Source organism: Budorcas taxicolor, chromosome 5 (genome assembly GCF_023091745.1).
Source record: "Budorcas taxicolor isolate Tak-1 chromosome 5, Takin1.1, whole genome shotgun sequence".
In the NCBI taxonomy this organism is placed as follows: Eukaryota; Metazoa; Chordata; class Mammalia; order Artiodactyla; family Bovidae; genus Budorcas; species Budorcas taxicolor.
In genome coordinates, this window is record NC_068914.1 from 76004478 (window position 1) to 76017110 (window position 12633).

General features: G+C 40.5%; 1 pseudogene; it reads right to left on the reverse strand.

Moving 5' to 3' along the window:
* Nucleotides 1–7016: 7016 nt before the first annotated feature.
* Nucleotides 7017–8726, reverse strand: LOC128048105 (ubiquitin-conjugating enzyme E2 E3-like; annotated as a pseudogene).
* Nucleotides 8727–12633: the final 3907 nt, after the last annotated feature.

The following is a 12633-nucleotide window of genomic DNA, read 5'->3' on the forward strand; positions in this document are numbered from 1 at the left end:
AAAGAATGGAGTTCAAACCACAGGAAGGCTCCCTGACATAGTGAATAAGCCATAAAGATGTTGGCCGACCATCCTGCTGACAGTCCATGATGCGTGTTTGAATGATTGCTAGAGGTATTGTGACAGCAGGAGATGCCGCAAGACCTTTCTGTGTCACTGTAAGTTCATGAATAATTCCCTTGGGTTTCTCATTAAGAAAAAAGCTCTGGGAAAAACAAATGGGTTCTAAAATCCATTCCAGCTTAGAAATTCTAAGGTCTAGTGGCCAAGACTCAGCAATCCCAATGCAGGCAGCCTGGGTTCAACCCCTATTCAAGGGAACTAGATCCCACATGCTCCAACTAAAGATCTGGAATGTCACAAAACAAAGGTTGAAGATCCTGCTTGCTGCAACTGAGACCCAGTGCAGCCAAATAAATAAACAATAATAAATATTAAAAAAAAATTTGGGGACAACATTCCTTGGGTTTCTCTGTTACTAAACGGAAACCCTCTCCTTTTCTGTGTCAACACAAGTAGAACTGGCACAGGAGTAGTCTGGTTTCATGGAAGCCAGGCAAGAGGAAGCCCTTAAATGGGAGGCAAGGGCTGTGCACATCAGTTACTCGAGGGCTTCTGTGAGTTGATAATATCCACTGTTGGCACTATAACATCAGGACTTAACATTAGAACCCACGAAGACCATGCTATTCTCTGAGTTGGTATTAGGGATTTGGATGAAGCCAAGTCAAATTGGACCACCTTCTGTGCATAACGGAGATGGGAAAGGGGAAAAAAAGCAAAGGAAAAGACTGTACAGAACACCTGATAAAATAAAAAGTTAGAGGGTGTCTTGTAGAGCAAAGGAATATAGCATGGTCACCCCTCTCCCCTGAGAGGGTAACGCAGGAGGGTGATGAATGAGGATGTAGTTACTATTTATGGCTTGTACACTCACAAGCTCCCAGAGTGGATAGTTTTAGAAGAAGATGGAGTTGAATGAGAAGGGCAGTTTTCTTCACCGGGTCTCTTTCAGCCAACAAGAGATGCTTTCAGTAGAGGATACCTAAATGGCATCCTTTCTAACCAGCAAAAGCCAGAGATATGGCTAGGACTTGGTGGGCTTTCCTCAACTTTGTCTTTCTTTTAGAAGATGCAGAGGTGGAGTTTTTGAGCAAGGAAATATCCCTATAGTCCTTCTGTCCAGCAGAAAAATTTCTTGACTCAGCCTCCAATATAACAATGGCCAGAGGGACTTGAGCTCAGTGCTAGGCCTTGGAGAGTGTTGGCAGTCCCTGGGGAGTCCATTAAGCAGGAGGCCTGCTCTGATCTGTATGAATTCTCCAGGGCCACAATTCCTTCCCTGTATTACTTTTTTTCAGTGAGTTGCATTATCTAAGAGGTACTTGTCTATGCCAATTATTTCTAAAGATTAAAATACAGAGTTCTAAGGTTTCTTAGTTGTAAATCTTGGAATTCCTTCCCTTCTTCCCTCTCTCCTTCCTTTCTTTCTCTCTTTATTATATTTTAAATAATATTTGATTATAGAAAGATAATATTAAAAGATATAAAACGAGAACTGATATATATTTTTTATTTTCCTTCTTTTATTGCCTCAGGTATTTTAAATTGAGAAGTGTATTAAAGATATTTTAATGATAAAAGAAAGTACAAGTTTATTATGTTATCCAAAATTAATTGTTTTTTAAAGATGGAGAAGCTCTATACAGTCAACAAAAACAAAACCAGGAGCTGACTGTGGCTCAGATCATGAACTCCTTATTGCCAAATTCAGACTCAAATTGAAGAAAGTAGGGAAAACCGCTAGACCATTCAGGTATGACCTAAATCAAATCCCTTATGATTATACAATGGAAGTGAGAAATAGATTTAAGGGACTAGATCTGATAGAGTGCCTGATGAACTATGGAATGAGGTCGGTGACATTGTACAGGAGACAGGGATCAAGACCATCCCCATGGAAAAGAAATGCAAAAAAGCAAAATGGCTGTTTGGGGAGGCCTTACAAATAGCTGTGAAAAGAAGAGAGGTGAAAAGCAAAGGAGAAAAGCAAAGATATAAGCATCTGAATGCAGAGTTCCAAAGAATAGCAAGAAGAGATAAGAAAGCCTTCTTCAGTGATCAATGCAAAGAAACCGAGGAAAACGACAGAATGGGAAAGACTAGAGATCTCTGCAAGAAAATTAGAGATACCAAGGGAACATTTCATGCAAAGATGGGCTTGATAAAGGACAGAAATTGTCTGGACCTAACAGAAGCAGAAGATATTAAGAAGAGGTGGCAAGAATACACCGAAGAACTGTACAAAAAAGATCTTCATGACCCAGAAAATCATGATGATGTGATCACTAATCTAGAGCCAGACATCTTGGAATGTGAAGTCAAGTGGGCCTTAGAAAGCATCACTATGAACTAAGCTAGTGGAGGTGATGGAATTCCAGTTGAGCTGTTTCAAATCCTGAAAGATGATGCTGTGAAAGTGCTGCACTCAATATGCCAGCAAATTTGGAAAACTCAGCAGTGGCCACACTGGAAAAGGTCAGTTTTCATTCCAATCCCAAAGAAAGGCAATGCAAAAGAATGCTCAAACTACCGCACAATTGCACTCATCTCACATGCTAGTAAAGTAATGCTCAAAATTCTCCATGCCAGACTTCAGCAATACGTGAACCATGAACTCCCTGATGTTCAAGCTGGTTTTAGAAAAGGCAGAGGAACCAGAGATCAAATTGCCAACATCAGCTGGATCATGGAAAAAGCAAGAGAGTTCCAGAAAAATATCTCTTTCTGCTTTATTGACTATGCCAAAGCCTTTGACTGTGTGGATCACAATAAACTGTGGAAAATTCTGAAAGAGATGGGAATACCAGACCACCTGACCTGCCTCTTGAGAAATCTGTATGCAGGCCAGGAAGCAACAGTTAGAACTGGACATGGAACAACAGACTGGTTCCAAATAGGAAAAGGAGTATATCAAGGCTGTATGTTGTCACCCTGCTTATTTAACTTCTATGCAGAGTACATCATGAGAAACGCTGGACTGGAAGAAACACAAGCTGGAATCAAGGTTGCTGGGAGAAATATCAATCACCTCAGATATGCAGATGACACCACCCTTATGGTAGAAAGTGAAGAGGAGCTAAAAAGCCTCTTGATGAAAGTGAAAGCGGAGAGTGAAAAAGTTGGCTTAAAGCTCAACATTCAGAAAACAAAGATCATGGCATCTGGTCCCATCACTTCATGGGAAATAGATGGGGACACAGTGGAAACAGTGTCAGACTTTATTTTTTTGGGCTCCAAAATCACTGCAGATGGTGATTGCAGCCATGAAATTAAAAGACGCTTACTGCTTGGAATAAAAGTTATGACCAACCTAGATAGGATATTCAAAAGCAGAGACATTACTTTGCCAACTAAGGTCTGTCTAGTCAAGGCTATGGTTTTTCCAGTGGTCATGTATGGATGTGAGAGTTGGACTGTGAAGAAGGCTGAGTGCCAAAGAATTGATGCTTTTGAACTGTGGTGTTGGAGAAGACTCTTGAGAGTGCCTTGGACTGCAAGGAGATCCAACCAGTCCATTCTGAAGGAGATCAGCCCTGGGATTTCTTTGGAAGGAATGATGCTAAAGCTGAAGCTCCAGTACTTTGGACACCTCATGGGAAGAGTTGACTCATTGGAAAAGGCTCTGATGCTGGGAGGGATTGGGGGCAGGAGGAGAAGGGGACGACCGAGGATGTGATGGCTGGATGGCATCATGGACTCAATGGACGTGAGTTTGAGTGAACTCTGGGAGTTGGTGATGGACAGGGAGGCCTGGCGTGCTGAGATTCATGGGGTCGCAAAGAGTCGGTCACGACTGAATGACTGAACTGAACTTTAATGTCTCTGCTTTTTATTTATTTATTTATTTTTTCATGTATAATAGGTTTTATTTTTATTTTTTTATTTTTTTTAATTTTAAAATCTTTAATTCTTACATGTGTTCCCAAACATGAACCCCCCTCCCACCTCCCTCCCCATAACATCTCTGTGGGTCATCCCCATGCACCAGCCCCAAGCATGCTGTATCCTGCGTCAGACATAGACTGGCGATTCAATTCTTACATGATAGTATACATGATAGAATGCCATTCTCCCAAATCATCCCACCCTCTCCCTCTCCCTCTGAGTCCAAAAGTCCATTATACACAGCTGTGTCTTTTTTCCTGTCTTGCATACAGGGTCGTCATTGCCATCTTTCTAAATTCCATATATATGTGTTAGTATACTGTATTGGTGTTTTTCTTTCTGGCTTACTTCACTCTGTATAATCGGCTCCAGTTTCATCCATCTCATCAGAACTGAATCAAATGAATTCTTTTTAATGGCTGAGTAATACTCCATTGTGTATATGTACCACAGCTTTCTTATCCATTCATCTGCTGATGGACATCTAGGTTGTTTCCATGTCCTGGCTATTATAAACAGTGCTGTGATGAACATTGGGGTACATGTGTCTCTTTCAATTCTGGTTTCCTCGGTGTGTATGCCCAGCAGTGGGATTGCTTTAAAATATAAATTTATTTATTTTAATTGTTTTATTCATTGTGACAGTTAGACCTGGACATGGAACAACAGACTGGTTACAAATCAGGAAAGGAGTGTGTCAAGACTATATACTGTCACCCTGCTTATTTAACTTATATGCAGAGTACATCTGCATCTGTGAAATGCTGGGCTGGATGAATTACAAGCTGGAATCAAGATTGCCGGGAGAAATATCAATAACCTCAGATATGCAGATGACACCATCGTTATGGAAGAAAGTGAAGAAGAACTAAAGAGCCTCTTGATGAAATTGAAAGAGAAGCATGAAAAAGTTGGCTTAAAGCTCAACATTCAGAAAACTAAGATCATGGCATCCGGTCCCATCACTTCATGGCAAATAGATGGGGAAACAATGGAAACAGTGATAGACTTTATTTTTTTGGGCTGCGCTCCAAAATCACTACAGATGGTGACTGCAGCCATGAAATTAAGACGTTTGTTCCTTGGAAGTAAAGCTATGACCAACCTAGACAGCATATTAAAAAGCAGAGACATTACTTTGCCAACAGAGGTCCATCTAGTCAAAGCTATGGTTTTCCCAGTAGTCATATATGGATGTGAGAGTTGGACTATAAAGAAAGCTGAGCACCAAAGAATTGATGCTTTTAAACTATGTTGTTGGAGAAGACTCTTGAGAGTCCCTTGGACTGCAAGGAGATCCAACCAGTCCATCCTAAAGGAAATCAGTCCTGAATATTCATTGGAAGGACTGATGCTGAAGCTGAAACTCCAATAATTTGGCCACCTGATGGTAAGAACAGACTCATTGGTAAATACCCTGATGCTGGGAAAGATTGAAGGAGGGAGGAGAAGGGGATGATAGAGGATGAGATGGTTGGATGGCATCACTGACTCAATGGACATGAGTTTGAGTAAGTTCCAGGAGTTGGCGATGGACAGAGAAACCTGGCATGCTTCAGTCCATGGGATTGCAAAAGGTTGGACATGACTGAGAAACTGAACTGAACTGAAAATATCCAAATAAGTTAAAAGCTATAAAACAGTTTTGAGTTAGCAGATACCTACTATTAGATACAGGATTGATAAACAACAATGTCCTACTGCATAGCACAGGGAAGTATATTCAACATCCTGTGATAAACCATAATGGAAAAGAACATTAAGAAATGTATATATAGATGTATAACTGAATCACTTTGCTGTACAGCAGAGATTGGCACAACATATAAATCAACTAACTTCAATTAAAAAAGGTAAAAAACTTTGAAACATTAACTCTGGTAGAAAGTTTTTATTATGGAAAAATAAGCATCTACAAAAATAAAAAGAATAGTGTAACAATTCCTCTCTATCCATCACCTAACTTCAGTAATTATTAACTCATTGACTGCTTTGACCTCATGGGAGTGAAAAATGTGGTCTCTGTATTACATGAATAGTTGTGTCTAAAACACGGACATATTTTACTACTCAAAGGTAAAAAGGAAGGACAGATATTGAAGAGCCATCACCAGTCGTTGCCGTGGATAAGGACTGAATGATGACTGACTGAATAACTCCCTAGGAAATAACAAAGAACAATATAGAAGGAACTCGGGTTTTCACTCTGGACTATTCAGTACGTCTCTGGACTGAAAAGAAAAAAAAAATCTTTTATTTTGTTTGATTCACTTTATTTTGGGATCTCTTCTACAACAGCTTAGCCTTTTTCCTCCTAAAACAGATTTCCTAACTAACCCCAATTATCTTCAACTTTCCACCACCAAAAATAATATTGCAAGAATAATTTTTTTTGTGCCTTCAGAAGCATGTCTATTATGTTTGAGATGATACATCAGGTGCTCTCTGAGCTACAAGGGGTAAAAGGACGCCTCATTACAAATTGTTAAAAAGTAAAGCTTTTTCTTTTTTTTTTTTGCAAAACATGAATCACAAACTCAGAAACATAGCTGTGTTTAAAACAACTTACATAAATCTTAGTCTTTTATAATTTCGTAAAGATAATGATGTCTTTCAGTTCAGTTCAGTTCAATCGCTCAGTCGTGTCCGACTCTTTGCGACCCCATGAACCGCAGCATGCCAGGCCACCCTGTCCATCACCAACTCCCGGAGTTCACTCAGACTCACGTCCATCGAGTCAGTGATGCCATCCAGCCATCTCATCCTCTGTCGTCCCCTTCTCCTCCTGCCCCCAATCCCTCCCAGTCTTTAGTACATTGCAAAATACATTTTGATATACCAAAGGAATAAGAAATTACAAGTAGGCATTTTAAGCATAAGTAATCTAAAGCTACAAAGTTGTACTCTTGGTAGCATTTATGTTTTGGGGAGTCTCCCAGCCTTCAAAGGACAAAAGCAGAGTAGAATCAGTGTAACATCTACATAGACTTCTTACTATAAAGGGTATAAAGATTTGTAGCATCACGAGATGTCTTCTGCTCCTTTACGTTGCACACAAATTATGAGAATTATGTTGTACATCTCTTGGTCCACTGTCCAGCTCTCTTATCATTTTCTGCTCTGTTGATCAAATACTGAATGTCTATGCATTTGAGCGGAGGATCCACAGGGTTGCAGTCAGTCAGAAGACAAACGGACAGCAAAACCTTTGAAATAGTCAAAGGTACTCCAGTTGTCTTTAAGGATGTACAGACAGGTGACTCCTGGACTGTTGATGTTGCCATAATAGATTCTGGTGCAGAACACAAGGACCTACTTGGTGGCTCAGAGAACTCTACTCAATAGTCTGTAATAACTTGGGGAGAGAATTTGAAAAAGAAGAGATACATGGATATTTATGGCGGATTCATGTTGATGTATGGCAAAACCAATACAATATTGTAAAGTAATTAACCTCCAATTAAAATAAATAAATTTATGTTAAAAAATCACTTTGCTGTACACCTGAAACTAACACAACATTTTAATCAACTATACTACAATATAAAATAAAAATTTAAAAAAGAAACCACTGGTGTGGACAATACGATGAAAATGTAGTATCCAGAAAGAACATATCACCTTCACATACAGAACCTGCTGGGCCAAGTGTAGTCGATCTCCACTCATCAATGTTGTCTCTATTGGCCCAGCATGGCACTTAGGAGGGGGAGAATGAAGGGTTATTTCAGCTAGCTCCTCCTGAGTTCTTATGGTGCTAGTGGATAACTTAGCAGTGGTTTTGCTAGAGTGTGGTGGTTTTCTTCTCCTGGGTGGCAGAAAGTTTTCTCACTTGTTCTTCAGGCTCTGGAGTGGCTGGATCTCACTGATCCGTGTCTGAATTAGCACTGTCCATCTGTAGCTCTCATCATGAGACATTCACCAGATTTGGACATCTTGGAGAAATTATTTCTTGGAAAATTCTGCTGCCTGCTCAGCCGAGTCCCTGGATGCTATGGTTGTTGGAGGAGGTGAGGAAGAGGCGGGCAGGGCAAAAAGGAAGCCGAGGAAGTTCAGGCCAAGAGTGTGGAACACTGAAAGTTGGACAGGGTGGTCTGAAATAAACATTTAATACATATTTCCTCAAGAACTTATATGGCAATATTTTTGAGAATTTTACCCAGATGAAGAGTATCTGGAACATAGTTATGTGTAGGCATAGTTTGATCAAATACTCGTGCCTTGGAGAGGTTGCTGGTGGCTTAGCTGGTAAAGAATCTGCCTGCAGTGCGGGAGACCTGGGTTCGATCCCTGGGTTGGGAAGATCCTCTGGAGAAGGGAAAAGCTACCCATTCCAGTATTCTGGCCTCAAGAATTCCATGGACTGTATAGTCCATGGGGTCGCAAAGAGTCAGACATGACTGAGTGACTTTCAATTTCACTGGAGAGGTTGCAGCTTTCACTGTAATCCTTGTGGGTTTCTGTATCACAAAATACTTGCCAACTAACTAATATTTGGTCATCTATCAGGTGTGGAGTGTTATCTCTTTGCTGTTTTAAATTATGATATTAATAACTAGTGAGTTTGAGCATCTCCCTAACATTTTTTCCATTATCATTTATCATAGGATATTGAATATTGTTCCCTGTGCTACACAATAGGACTTTGTTGTTATCCATTCTCTTTATAACAGTTTGCATCTGCTAGTCCCAAACTCCCAATTCAACTCTCACCCCGCTCCTACTCCTAGGCAGCTGTAAGTCTGTTCTGTATGCTTGTGAGGCTGTTTCTGTTCCATACCTTCTGTAGTCACGAGTTTCCTTTTACAGGAGTAAATGCATCATATCATTTGATGTCACACTTAGAACAGTAGTGTGTATCCCAATTTTATGCCCATATTTCCTATGTTTAAAATCTCATTTTGTACATCTCATCTGTAATGCATCTGAATTCCTCTTTCAGGTAACAAAAATGCTATTTCAGATAAAAATAAAAAGTAACCAGTTATTTCTTAAAATATGTGGACAGACACAAAAATGATTTTTGATCATTTCATTTATAGGAAACATTGACAATAGATAAAGAAACAGAGAAAGAGGAATTCCCTGGTGGTACAGTGGATAAGAATCTGTCAGTGCAGGAGACACTGGTGTGATTACCTGGTCCGTGAAGATTACACATGCCAAGGAGCAACTAAGTCCGAGCACCACAACTACTGAGTCTGTGCTCTACAGCCCACAAGCCACAACTACAGAGCCTGTGTGCTGCAGCTACTGAAGCCTGCAAGCCCTAGGGCCTGTGCTCCACAAGAGAAGTCACTGAAATGAGATGCCTGTGCATCACAACGAAGAGTAGCCCTCACTTGCTGCAGCTGGAGAAAGCCCGCACAGCAATGAAAGCTCAGGGCAGCCAAAAATAAATAAATTGAGTTAAAAAAAGAAACAGAGAAAGAAAGAGGATTATGGTTGTCAGAGTCTGGGGGAGGAGGAATTGGGAGCTGCATTCTTTGGATACAGGATTTTATTTGGGGAATAAAATGTAGAAACTAGTAACTAGGCAGTGGTGATGGTTGCACAGTATCATGAGTGCGTTTAATGCTCCTGAATGGCAATATTAAAAAGGCTTACATCGTATTGTTATAAACGTAAAACACAAAATATACAGTGCTGTAAATAATATGAAAGACAAAACAATAAAAACTGCAACACAAACAATGACCGGAAACAGAAAGTAAAGTTTGGAAGAAGGAGCGGGTTGATGATGTGTATCGGAAGTGATGGTGGCTGCAGATCCAAACCTGCCCTTGGGGTGTTGATTCCTGAAATGGCTCTGGGTCTCCTACAGGTGCAGTGCAGCCCGCAAGGGCGCTGGTTCCTGACCTGGCCCAGCGTCTCCTGCAGGAGCCAGGGCAGGTTCCCCTGCAGCAGTGGTGAATCCACATGGGGCTCCTGCAGGAGCAGTTTTCAGTCTTCAGGGGTGAAGGTTCCTGATGTGGTTCTGGGTCTAATGCAGGGCAGGAGCAGCTTCTCCACGAGGAGTTCCATACCCTGACCTGGTCTGTGTCTCCTGCAAGAGCAAGAGCAGATTCAACCTGTCCCGTGTTCGTTTCTGATCTGGCTCTGTGTCCTCTGCAGGAGAAGCTTCAGGTTCAATCTGCGAGGATCTTGGCCCCTGACCTGACTCTGGATTTCTTGTAAAAGCAGGCACTCGTTGGTTTCTGACACGGCTCTGGGTCTCTTGCAGGAGATGGTGTAGATTCTACCTACAAGAATCCCACTGTTTCTATCACATCCAGGTCATCCTCAACACATGTCTTTCCTGTATGGCTTCTTTCACATGGGCTGTTTTCAATGTTCATCCATGTTGTAACATGTATCAGTATTTCTTTCATTTATTTCATTGTGCCTAAATATACAAACATTTACTATTCAAGCCATTTTAGATACACAGTTCTTTGGGATTAATTACATTCACATTGTTGTACAACCATATCCCCAACAAGCACCTTCAGAGCATTCCAGTTTTCACTAGTGAAACTCTGTAGCTATTAAACACTAATTCCCAGAGTCCCTGGCAGTGACATTCTGCTTTCTGTCTTTGACTTCTGTGGATACCTCATGTAAGTGGATTCATATATTTTTGTCATTTTGTGACAGGGTTATTTCACTTACCATAAAGACTTTAAGGTTAATATTGTAGCATGTGTTGCTATTTCCTTTGTTTTTGAGGCTGAATTATATTCCTTTGTGAATGCCACATTTAGGTTATCCATTCATTTGTTGATGGACACTTGGGTTGCTTCTTCCTTTTGCTCTTGTGGTTAATGCTGCTATGAATAGGAGTGTACCCATATCTGTTCCAGTCCCTGCTTTCAACCTTTTATGTATGTACCCTGATGTGAAATTGGTGGATCATACGTTAATTCTATATTTAAGCTTTTGAAGAACTGCCATACTGTTTTTCACAGAGACTTTATTCTTTTATTTTACTCCCTCTATGGTGAATAATACGTCTGTTTACAGATCTACACAATTTTGCTTATTCATTTACCCGCTGATGGACTTTTGCATTATTCTGCCTGTTGGCTATTGTGAACAGTGCGGCTGTCAGTATATGTGTACACCTGTTATCAGTTCTTTGGGGTTTATTTCTAGGATGGTGTTGTTGAACAATATACTAATTATATATTTATATTGTAAATATGGACTCCCCTGGTGGTAAGCCCATCTTCTCAGATGGTAAAGAATCTGCCTGCATTGCAGGAGACCTGAGTTTGATACCTAGGTTGGGAAGATTCCCTGGAGAAGGGATTGGCTACCCACTCCCGTATTCTTGTCTGGAGATTTCCATGGACAGAAGAACCTGACTAGATACAGCCCATAGGGTCCCAAAGGGTCGGATGTGAATGAGGGGCTAACACATCACATTGTAAATGTTGGTCGCACCCTTCTCTATTTTTACAAGTAATGTTTGAAGGTTCCAATTTCTTTACATTGTTGTGAATTGTTATTTTTAGATTTCTTTATCTTAACCATTTTGGAATATGTGAAGGAGTTGCTGCATTGCGGTTTTGATTTGCATCTTCATCATGACTAATGATCTTTGACATGTTTTCACGGCTTGGTGACCATTTGTATGACCTGTGTGGAGAACAGTCTGTTGAAGTCATTTATCCATTATTATAATTGTTTTTTAGGTCTTTGTGTTGGTGAGTTGTAAACATTCTTGAGATACTTTGGATAATGATTTATCAGATATATAATGAACAAACATTTTCTTAAATTTTGTATGCTTTAAATGAACTCTAGAAATGTGAACCCTGTGGATACTGGATGTTGACTGTAATTTCACTTCTTAGATTTAAGCCTTTTATGTATTTTGAGTTTCATTTTGTATGTGGAGGGAGGAGAGGGTCCAATTTCATTGCTATGCATGTGGATAACAAATTGCCTAGCACTGTTTGTTGAAAACATCATTTTCCCCCCAATTTAATGTTGTGGACTGTTGTCTAAAACAAGTTCACCATAGACGGATGGGTTTATTTCTGCGATCTCCCTTCAATTTCATTCATCTCTATGTATATCTTTATGCCAGTCACATAGTGTTTTATTCAGTGTTTTTTGTATTAACACGTAAAAATGGGAAGTGTGAGTATCTGTAGGGAGAGAGCAAATTAGCCAAGATGGTGGTCAGGCCCTCTTGCCCCACGTTTGGTAAATACATGGCTATGTAACAGCTGAGATCATTTATAGCGTGTCACGAGTACTCACTTGGTCACGGGCTACTTTGTGTGATATGCCTATAGAAGCACCATCTGAGAAGTCTTTGAGGCCGCCTTATGGCTCCCTGTGACTGCCTATGGTTATGTTCCTGGATCAGCCATGAGAGGTGAGAATACAGTGTGTCTGCTGCTGCAGTTGCCCTGCCAGCCAGGAGAGAATAAACGTGTCAGCAGTTCCTATAGCTCCTTGAGTTTTCTTCCAGCTTCCCAGCTCACGTCTTGCCTACCATGGGTTTCGCGAACAGTGCGCATAGTGAAATACAGCGAGACAGCAGCCAACTTTGATTTTCTGTTTTAAGACTGCCTACTTCTGAGATAAATTCTTTTCTCGGTGTCAAGCGCACCTCTGGTTTCGTTGCCTAGGACTCTACATCACGTGTGGGACTTGAACTGATATTATTAAGAGGCTGTTAGAAATTTTCAT